An 11,585-nucleotide genomic window follows, 5' to 3' on the forward strand; every position below is an offset into this window, starting at 1 on the left:
AAAAAAGTTAGTGGATTTGAAAAATTATGACACTAAAGCAAGTTTTATATTATTCGGCAACTCTAATAATCAACATTAACATTTAATCCTATGATCCATTGGGCCATCATGTGGTGACCCACATGATCCTCATACAGAAGACACATCTCATCTGTAAGAATAGCTCCATTGGGCCATCATTGGGTATATGCTGATCCGAACCCATATCAATGTCAGAGTGTGAATTCAGAAATTAAGACCGTTGTTGTAAATTATTTATCAATGAAACATGGTTTTGTTACCTTTCCAAAATTCTTGCCGTGCTTGCTTATGTAGTTTCTTCCAATATTTAGGCCATGTTTGGCAACCATGAATTTTTTTTCGAGGGAATATTAGCTTAATTAATAATGAGCGACGACCGAAGAGGGAGAGACCTGAGAGGGATTTGAGTGGGAATGGGTAAGAGAAGGCGCGCTAGCTGAAAATAAGGGGAAAAAAACTTCACTCAAAAGAAGATTTATTTTTTCCTTATTTTTAGCCATTTCTCATCCTCAACTCTCTCCTCCTCCCGCCATCCGCACCCCCCTCTCACTACTTCATAAACTAATATTCCATGGAAAAATATTTTCATGGCTGTGAATGGATCCACTTTGGAAAGATAGGATCCACCTATGTTTGGATTAGGATCCGTTCGAATCCTTATTACTCCGCTCCTGATCAGAGAATTCCTTAGATCTTACTTTAGTTGTCGGTGTCATGATGCATTTTGAATCGAACCTTTCACTACTCTACATCGACTGATAAATTAAGGGGCAAAAAGTCTGCTGAACCATGAAGGATCTTTTACATTACATATCAAAAATATGCCACATATATCCATGAGAGCTTACAGAATAGTTGAAGCAGCTATTATGTTATTTTAATGCATGACATGGAGAAAAATACCCCTCATGTTTAGCCTGTACATGAGAAATCATGAAGGGTATTTTTGTAATTTCCACACTACCCAATCCGACCTGGGATACTTCCATGGACCCACAGCTTCTATTTATGTCCTATCCGAGTAGATTAGGTTGTGTCTATGCCCCACTTAGGACACTCTAATGGACCCACCACTTGTGTCCATAGCCCATCCCTTTATATTTGGATCTGTGAGACTCACCAGGTACGTTGACAACCCTAGAAAACGGCAATAAACATCATATTTATTGTTTCTTTGCCAATGCTCCTAGTGATATCGTGCTGTCGGACGTGCCAGACTATAGCAGTTCAATTGTTTTGCCAATCTTTGATCCACAGCACCAATCTCACTTGCAATCGAAGAACCAGAGGTTATTTATGAATTACCCATTTGGTCATTGGTTTTACTCAGGTGATTACATAAGTCTGAGTTTTCTTTCTCTGTGTTTCTTCTGGAGTATTGAAAAGCTTTTTACAAGGTATATTTCAAAATTACGTTTATTTTTAGTCCATTAATAATTGGTTTTTGACTCACAATCTGTCGTTAAAATCTAAAACGAACAGGGCCTTACTATACAAGGCAACATTTTGAAAAATAAAAATGAATAGCTTTAGAACTTTATAAAATGAAAAAGAACGCTAATTGTAGACACGGTTTACAGTTGCATGTCAAACATCTAGGCAAGTTTAGGGTTAAAAACAATTAGGGTGTCCATGTGTTTAGGATGTCTTTGCAAGCCTAGCATTCCTCAAATAAAGTTTATTTAAAGCCTTTTAAATCTTACAAGATCCTAACACAGTGTTACGCGCCTAATTGGCCGTAACACAAGTAAACTTGCACCCCGGCTAAAAAAAAAGTGTTTTCTATGCCTAAATGAACCCCCGAAACGCATTACATACCTTAGTTTAGAAACAAATTGCACCATGAATACAATTGGGTTGAAAAATATCTTCAGCTTAAAAATAAGAGTAGTTGATTAAATTTCATAAATGTGCTTAACGAGCACTTACAGAGATAAAACTAGAGAGATCAAAATAGAGATAAAACTAAATTCTTCTTCAAATATTTGTTTGTCCCCCACCATATCTCAAGCAGAACTTACCTTCATAAGGTAAACAGTAGCTACAGTTGCTGCAAGAGCAGCAGCACCCTTAAACACCCATTTCTTCACTTCATTTTTCAGTCCTTCAGTTATTTTAAGAATCTCTTCATTTAATTCAGATATCAGCTTCTCCTGATCTCACGCATTTGTTAATAATACTTAACCCGTAGCTTTTCCCCTTTGTACCTAAACTGCAGTTCTTTCACCCTACCATCAGTAGTCTTTCAAGATGGAGACCCAAACGGCGAGTCATAGAAGGGAGACACAAGCGGCGACTCCAGCAGAGATATGTCTAGGTTGTCAAACATGGTGGAATCTAAAGAAGGAAAAAAAAGCAAGAGAAGAAGAGGGAATCAAAAAGAAAAAATAAGATATTAGAGCACGCGAAAGAGTAGGAGTGAGAGAGAGCTGAGCTCGTCTCAGACTCTCAGATAACCACTTGTGCTTGTGCGGCGTTAAAACTCCTAATTTTCCTCCTACTCTACTAGGGTTATTTATGAATTACCCATTTGGTCATTAATTTTACTCAGGTGATTACATACGTCTGAGTTTCCTTTCTCTGTGTTTCTTCAGGAGTATTGAAAATCTTTTTACAAGGTATATTTCAGAATTACATTTACTTTTAGTCCATTAATAATTGGTTTTGGACTCACAATCTGTCGTTAAAATCTATAACGAACAGGGTCTTACTATACAAGACAAAATTTTGAAATATAAAATTGAATAGCGTTTGAACTTTATAAAATGAAAAAGAATGCTAGTTGTAGACACGGTTTACAGCTGCATGTCAAACATCTAGGCACGTTTAGGGTTAAAAACAATTAGGGTGTCCATGTCTTTAGGATGTCTTTGTAAGCCTAGCAATCCGCAAATAAAGTTTATTTAAAGCCTTTTAAATCTTATAAGATCCTAACATAGTGTTACGTGCCTAATTGGCCGTAACACAAATAAACTTGCACCCCCGCTAAAAAAAGTGTTTTTTACGCCTAAAAGAACCCTTGAAACGCATTACATACCTTAGTTTAGAAACAAATTGCACCATGAATACAATTGGTTTGAAAAATATCTTCAGCTTAAAAATAAGGGTAGTTGATTAAATTTCATAAATGTACTTAACGAGCCCTTACAGAGATAAAATTAGAGAGATCAAAATAGAGATAAAACTAAGTTCTTTTTCCGATATTTGTTTGTCCCCCTCCCAATCTCAAGCAGAACTTACCTTCATAAGGTGGACAGTAGCTATAGTTGCTGCAAGAGCAGCAGCAGCCTTAAACACCCATTTCTTCACGTCATTTATCATTCCTTCAGTTATTTTAAGAATCTCTCCATTCAATTCAGATATCAGTTTCTCCTGCTCCTCACGCATGTGTTCGTAATGCTTAACCCATAGCCTTCCCCCTTTGTACCTAAACTACAGTTCTTTCACCCTGTCGGAAGAAGTCTTGCAAGATGTAGACCCAAACGGTGAGTCATAGAAGGGAGACGCAAGCGGCGACTCCGACGGAGATATGTCTAGGTCGTCAAACATGGTGAAACCTAAAGAAGGAAAAAAATGCATAAGAAGAAGAGGGGAATAAAAAATAAAAAATAAGATATTAGGCAAGAGAGAGCGTGGGAGAGGGAGAGCTGAGCTCGTCTCAGACTCTCAGATAACCTCTTGTGCTATTGCGGCGTTAAAACTCCTAATTTTCCTCTTTCTCCGCCTCTTTCTACGCTACTAGGGTTATTTATAAATTACCCATTTGGTCATTGGTTTTACTCAGGTGATTACATTAGTCTGAGTTTCCTTTCTTTGTGTTTCTTCTAGAGTATTGAAAAGCTTTTTACAAGGTATATTTCAAAATTACGTTTATTTTTAGTCCATTAATAATTGGTTTTTGACTCACAATCTGTCGTTAAAATCTAAAACGAACAAGGCCTTACTATACAAGACAAAATTTTGAAATCTAAAATTGAATATCTTTTGAACTTTATAAAATGAAAAGAATGAGACTTGTAGACATGGTTTACAACTTCACGTCAAACATCTAGGCACGTTTAGGGTAAAAAATAATTAGGGTGTCCATGTGTTTAGGATGTCTTTGTAAGCCTAGCATTCCTCAAATAAAGTTTATTTAAAGCCTTTTAAGTCTTATAAGATCCTAACATAGTGTTACGTGCCATATTGGCCGTAACACAAATAAACTTGCACCCCCGCTAAAAAAAATTGTTTGCTATGCCTAAATGAACCCTCGAAACGCATTACATACCTTAGTTTAGAAACAAATTGCACCATGAATACAATTGGGTTGAAAAATATCTTCAGCTTAAAAATAAGAGTAGTTGCTTAAATTTCAAAAATCTGTTTAACGAGTACTTACAGAGATAAAACTAGAGAGATGAAAATAGAGATAAAACTAAGTTCTTCTTCAGATATTTGTTTCTCCCCCTCCCTATCTCAAGCAGAACCTACCTTCATAAGGTAGACAGTAGCTACTGTTGCTGCAAGAGCAGCAATACCCCTAAACACCCATTTCTTCACGTCATTTTTCATTCCTTCTGTTATTTTAAGAATATCTCCAGTTAATTCTGATATCAGCTTCTCCAGATCCTCACGCATTTTTTCATAATGCTTAACACATAGCTTTTCCCCTTTGTACCTAAACTGCAGTTCTTTCACCCTATCGGAAGATGTCTTGCAAGATGGTGACCCAAACGGCGAGTCATAGAAAGGAGACGCAACCGGAAACTCCGGAGGAGATATGTCTAGGTCGTCAAACATGGTGAAACCAAATGAAGGAAAAAAAGCATGAGGAGAATAGGGGAATCAAAAAGAAAAAATAAGATATTAGAACAAGAGAGAGTGGGAGAGGGAGAGCTGAGCTCGTCACAGACTCTCAGATAACCTCTTCTGCTTGTGCGGCGTTAAAACTCCTAATTTTCCTCTTTCTCCGCTACTAGGGTTACTTAGGAATTACCCATTTAGTCATTGGTTTTACTAAGGTGATTACATAAGTCTGAGTTTCCTTTCTTTGTGTTTTTCTTGAGTATTGAAAAGCTTTTTACAAGGTATATTTCAAAATTATGTTTATTTTTAGTCCATTAATAATTGGTTTTCGACTCACAATCTGTCGTTAAAATCTAAAACGAACAGGGCCTCACTATACAAGACAAAATTTTGAAATATTAAATTGAATAGCTTTTGAAATTTGTAAAATGAAAAAGAATGCTAGTTGTAGACACGGATTACAGCTGCATCTCAAACATCTAGACACGTTTCGGGTTAAAAACAATTTGGGTGTCAATGTGTTTAGAATGTCTTTGTAAGCCTAGAGTTCCTCAAATAAAGTTTATATAACACCTTTTAAATCTTATAAGATCCTAACACAGTGTTACTTGCCTAATCGGCCGTAACACAAATAAACTTGCACCCCCGCTCAAACAAAAGTGTTTTCTATGCCTAAATGAACCCTCGTAACTCACTACATACCTTAGTTTAGAAACAAATTGCAACATGAATAGAATTGGATTGAAAAATATCTTCAGCTTAAAAATAAGGGTAGTTGATTAAATTTCAAAAATGTGCTTAACGAGCACTTACATAAATAAAACTAGAGAGATCAAAATAGAGATAAAACTAAGTTCTTCTTCAGATATTTGTTTGTCCCCCTCCCTATCTCAAGCAGAACTTACCTTCATAAAGTAGTCAGTAGCTGCAGCTGCTGCAAGAGTAGCAGCAGCCTTAAACACCCATTTCTTCACGTTACTTTTCATTCCTTCAGTTATTTTAAGAATCTCTCCATTTAATTCTGATATCAGCTTCTCCTGATCCTCACTAGTGTGTTCAAAATGCTTAACCCATAGCTTTTCCCCTTTGTACCTAAACTGCAGTTCTTTCACCCTGTCGGATGAAGTCTTGCAAGATGGAGACCCAAACGGCGAGTCATAGAAGGGAGACGCAAGCGGCAACTCCGGCGGAGATATGTCTAGGTCGTCAAACATGGTGAAACCTAAAGAAGGAAAAAAATGCATAAGAAAAAGAGGGGAATCAAAATGAAAAAATAAGATATTATGCAAGAGAGAGAGAGAGAGTGTGGGAGAGGGAGAGCTGAGCTCGTCTCAGACTCTCAGATAACCTCTTGTGCTTGTGCGGAGTTAAAACTCCAAATTTTCCTCTTTCTCCGCTCTTTCTATGCGACTAGGGTTATTTATGAATTACCCATTTGGTCATTGGTCTTTCTCAGGTGATTACATTAGTCTGAGCTTCCTTTCTCTGTGTTTCTTCTGGAGTATTGAAAAGCTTTTTACAAGGTATATTTCAAAATTACGTTTATTTTTAGTCCACTAATAATTGGTTTTTGGCTCACAATCTGTCGTTAAAATCTAAAATGAACAAAGCCTTACTATACACGACAAAATCTTGAAATATAAAATTGAATTGCTTTTGAACTTTAAAGAATGAAAAAGAATGCTAGGGTTAGACACGGTTTATAGCTGCATGTCAAACATCTAGGCACGTTTAGGGTTAAAAAGAATTAGGGTGTCCAAGTGTTTAGGATGTCATTGTAAGCCTAGCTTTCCCCAAATAAAATTTATTTAAAGCCTTTTAAATCTTATACGATCCTAACACAGTGTTATGTGCCTAATTGGCCGAAACACAAATAAACTTGCACCCCCGCTAAAAAAGTGTTTTTAATGCCTAAATGAACCTCTGAAACGCATTACATACCTTAGTTTAGAAACAAATTATACCATGAATACAATTGGGTTGGAAAATATCTTCAGCTTAAAAATAAGTGTAGTTGATTAAATTTCATAAATGTGCTAAACGGGCACTTACAGAGATAAAACTAGAGGATCAAAATAGAGATAAAACTAAGTTCTTCTTCAGATATTTGTTTGTCCCCCTCCCTATCTCAAGCAGAACTTACCTTTATAAGGTAGTCAGTAGCTCCAGCTGCTGCAAGAGCAGCAGCAGCCTTAAACACCCATTTCTTCACGTTATTTTTCATTCCTTCAGTTATTTTAAGAATCTCTCCATTTAATTCTGATATCAGCTTCTCCTGATCCTCACGCGTGTGTTCAAAATGCTTAACCCATAGCTTTTCCCCTTTGTACCTAAACTGCAGTTCTTTCACCCTGTCGGATGAAGTCTTGCAAGATGGAGACCCAAACGGCGAGTCATAGAAGGGAGACGCAAGCGGCAACTCCGACGGAGATATGTCTAGGTCATCAAACATGGTGAAACCTAAAGAAGAAGAAAAAACATAAGAAGAAGAGGGGAATCAAAATGAAAAAAAAGATATTATGCAAGAGAGAGAGAGTGGGAGAGGGAGAGCTGAGCTCGTCTCAGACTCTCAGATAACCTCTTGTGCTTGTGCGGAGTTAAAACTCCTAATTTTCCTCTTTCTCCGCTCTTTCTACGCGACTAGGGTTATTTATGAATTGCCCATTTGGTCATTGGTCTTTCTCAGGTGATTACATTAGTCTGAGCTTCCTTTCTCTGTGTTTCTTCTGGAGTATTGAAAAGCTTTTTACAAGGTATATTTCAAAATTACGTTTATTTTTAGTCCATTAATAATTGGTTTTTGACTCACAATCTGTCGTTAAAATCTAAAATGAGCAGAGCCTTACTTTACACGACAAAACCTTGAAATATAAAATTGAATAGCTTTTGAACTTTAAAGAATGAAAAAGAATGCTAGTTGTAGACACGGTTTACAGCTGCATGTCAAAAATCTAGGCACGTTTAGGGTTAAAAAGAATTAGGGTGTCCATGTGTTTAGGATGTCATTGTGAGCCTAGCTTTCCCCAAATAAAATTTATTTAAAGCCTTTTAAATCTTATAAGATCCTAACACAGTGTTCTGTGCTTAATTGGCCGTAACACAAATAAACTTAAACCCCCGCTAAAAAAAGTGTTTTTTATGCCTAAATGAACCTCCGAAACACATTACATACCTTAGTTTAGAAACAAATTATACCATGAATACAATTGGGTTGGAAAATATCTTCGGCTTAAAAATAAGGGTAGTTGATTAAATTTCATAAATGTGCTAAACGAGCACTTACAGAGATAAAACTAGAGAGATCAAAATAGAGATAAAACTAAGTTCTTCTTCAGATATTTGTTTGTCCCCCTCCCTATCTCAAGCAGAACTTACCTTCATAAGGTAGACAAAAGCTAAAGCTGCTGCAAAAGAAGCACCACCCGTAAGCACCCATTTCCTTACGTCATTTTCATTCATTTGGTTATTTTAAGATTCTCATCATTTAATTCAGATACCAGCTTCTCCTAATCCTCACGCGTATGTTCATAATGGTTAACCCATAGCCTTTTCCCTTTGTACCTAAACCGCAATTCTTTCACCCCGTCGGAAGAGGTCTTGCAAGATGGAGACCCAAACGGCGAGTCATAGAATGGAGACGCAAGCGGCGACTCTGGCGGAGATATGTCTAGGTCGTCAAACATGGTGAAACTTAAAGAAGGAAAATAAAAGCAAGAGAAGAAGAGGGGAATCAAAAAGAAAAAATAAGATATTAGAGCAAGAGAGAGAGAGAGAGTGAGAGAGGGAGAGCTGAGCTCGTGTCAGACTCTCAGATAACCTCTTGTGCTTATGCAGCGTTAAAACTCTTAATTTTCCTCTTTCTCCGCTCTTTCAATGCTACTAGGGTTAGTTATGAATTACCTAATTGGTCATTGGTTTTTCTCAGGTGATTATATTAGTCTGAGCTTTCTTTTTCGGTGTTTCTTCTGGAGTACTAAAAAGCTTTTTACAAGGTATATTTCAAAATTACGTTTATTTTTAGTCCTTTAATAATTGGTTTTTGACTCACAATCTGTCGAAATTTAAAACGAACAGAGCCTTACTATACAAGACAAAATCTTAAAATATAAAATTGAATAGCTTTTGAACTTTAAAGAATGAAAAAGACTGCTAGTTGTAGACACTATTTACAGCTGGATGTCAAACATCTAGGCACGTTTAGTGTTAAAAACAATTAGGGTAAAAAACAATTAGGGTGTCCATGTGTTTAGGATGTCACTCTAAGCCTAGCATTCCCCAGATAAAGTTTATTTACAACCTTTTAAATCTTATAAGATCCTAACACAGTGTTGTGTGCCTAATAGGCCGTAACACAAATAAACTTGCACCCCGCTAAAAAAAGTGTTTTTATGCCTAAATGAACCCCCGGAGCGCATTACATACCTTATTTTAGAAACAAATTGTACCATGAATACAATTGGGTTGGAAAATATCTTCAGCTTAAAAATCAGGGTAGCTGATTAAATTTCATAAATGTGCTAAACGAGCACTTACAGAGATAAAACTAGAGAGATCAAAATAGAGATAAAACTAAGTTCTTCTTCAGATATTTCTTTGTCCCCCTCCCTATCTCAAGCAGAACTTACCTTCATAAGGTAGATAGTAGCTACAGCTGCTGCAAGAGCAGCAGCACCCTTAAGCACCCATTTCTTCACGTCATTTTTCATTCCTTCACTTATTTTAAGAATCTCTCCATTTAATTCAGATATCAGCTTCTCTTGATCCTCACGCATGTGTTCATAATGCTTAACCCATAGTTTTTTCCCTTTGTACCTAAACTGCAGTTCTTTCACCCTGTCGGAAGAAGTCTTGCAAGATGGAGACCCAAACGGCGAGTCATAGAAGGGAGACGCAAGCGGCGACTCCGGCGGAGATATGTCTAGGTTGTCAAACATGGTGAAACCTAAAGAAGGAAAAGAAAAGCACGAGAAGAAGAGCGGAATCAAAATGAAAAAATAAGATATTAGAGCAAGAGAGAGAGTGAGTGTGAGAGGGAGAGCTGAGCTCGTGTCAGACTCTCACATAACCTCTTGTGTTTGTGCGGCGTTAAAACTCTTAATTTTCCTCTTTCTCCACCTCTTTCTATGCTACTAGGGTTATTTATGAATTACCCATTTGGTCATTGGTTTTACTCAGGTGATTACATAAGTCTGAGTTTCCTTTCTCTGTGTTTCTTCTGGAGTATTGAAAAGCTTTTTACAAGGTATATTTCAAAATTACGTTTATTTTTAGTCCATTAATAATTGGTTTTTGACTCACAATCTGTCGTTAAAATGTAAAATGAACATGGCCTCACTATACAAGACAAAATTTTGAAATATAAAATTGAATAGCTTTTGAACTGTATAAAATGAAAAAGAATGCTAGTTGTAGACATGGATTACAGCTGCATGTCAAACATCTAGTCACGTTTAGGGTTAAAAACACTTTGGGTGTCAATGTGTTTAGGATGTCTTTGTAAGCCAAGCATTCCTCAAATAGAGTTTATATAAAGCCTTTTAAATCTTATAAGATCCTAACACAGTGTTACGTGCCTAATCGGCCGTAACAAAAATAAACTTGCACCCCCACTAAAACAAAAGTGTTTTCTATGCCTAAATGAACCCTCGAAACTCTTTACATACCTTAGTTTAGAAACAAATTACACCATGAATACAATTGGGTTGAAAAATATCTTCACCTTGAAAATAAGGGTAGTTGATTAAATTTCATAAATGTGCTTAACGAGCACTTACGTTGATAAAACTAGAGAGATCAAAATAGAGATAAAACGAAGTTCTTCTTCAGATATTTCTTTGTCCCCCTCCCTATCTCAAGCAGAAGTTATCTTCATAAGGTAGGCAGTAGCTACAGCAGCAGCACCCTTAAACACCCATTTCTTCACGTCATTTTTCATTCCTTTAGTTATTTTAAGAATCTCTCCATTTAATTCTGATATCAGCTTCTCCTGATCCTCACACGTGTGTTCAAAATGCTTAACCCATAGCTTTTCCCCTTTGTACCTAAACTGCAGTTCTTTCACCCTGTCGGATGAAGTCTTGCAAGATGGAGACCCAAATGGCGAGTCATAGAAGGGAGACACATGCGGCAACTCCGACGGAGATATGTCTAGGTCGTCAAACATGATGAAACCTAAAGAAGGAAAAAAAACATAAGAAGAAGAGGGGAATCAAAATGAAAGAATAAGATATTATGCAAGAGAGAGAGAGAGAGTGGGAGTGGGAGACCTGAGCTCGTCTCAGACTCTTAGATAACCTCTTGTGCTTGTGCGGAGTTAAAACTCCTAATTTTCCTCTTTCTCCGCTCTTTCTACGTGACTAGGGTTATTTATGAATTACCCATTTGGTCATTGGTCTTTCTTAGGTTATTACATTAGTCTGAGCTTCCTTTCTCTGAGTTTCTTTTGGAGTATTGAAAAGCTTTTCACAAGGTATATTTTAAAATTACGTTTATTTTTAGTCCATTAAGAATTGGTTTTTGACTCACAATCTGTCGTTAAAATCTAAAACGAACAGAGCCTTACTTTACACGACAAAATCTAGAAATATAAAATTGAATTGCTTTCGAACTTTAAAGAATGAAAAAGAATTCTAGTTGTAGACACGGTGTACAGCTGCATGTCAAACATCTAAGCACGTTTAGGGTTAAAAAGAATTAGGGTGTCCATGTGTTTAGGATGTCATTGTAAGCCTAGCTTTCGCCAAATAAAATTTATTTAAAGCCTTTTAAATCTTATA

The sequence above is a fragment of the Tasmannia lanceolata genome, unplaced genomic scaffold (genome assembly GCF_043159265.1).
Source record: "Tasmannia lanceolata isolate RefF3 unplaced genomic scaffold, GAP_Taslan_0.1 ptg000037l, whole genome shotgun sequence".
Classification (NCBI taxonomy): domain Eukaryota; kingdom Viridiplantae; phylum Streptophyta; class Magnoliopsida; order Canellales; family Winteraceae; genus Tasmannia; species Tasmannia lanceolata.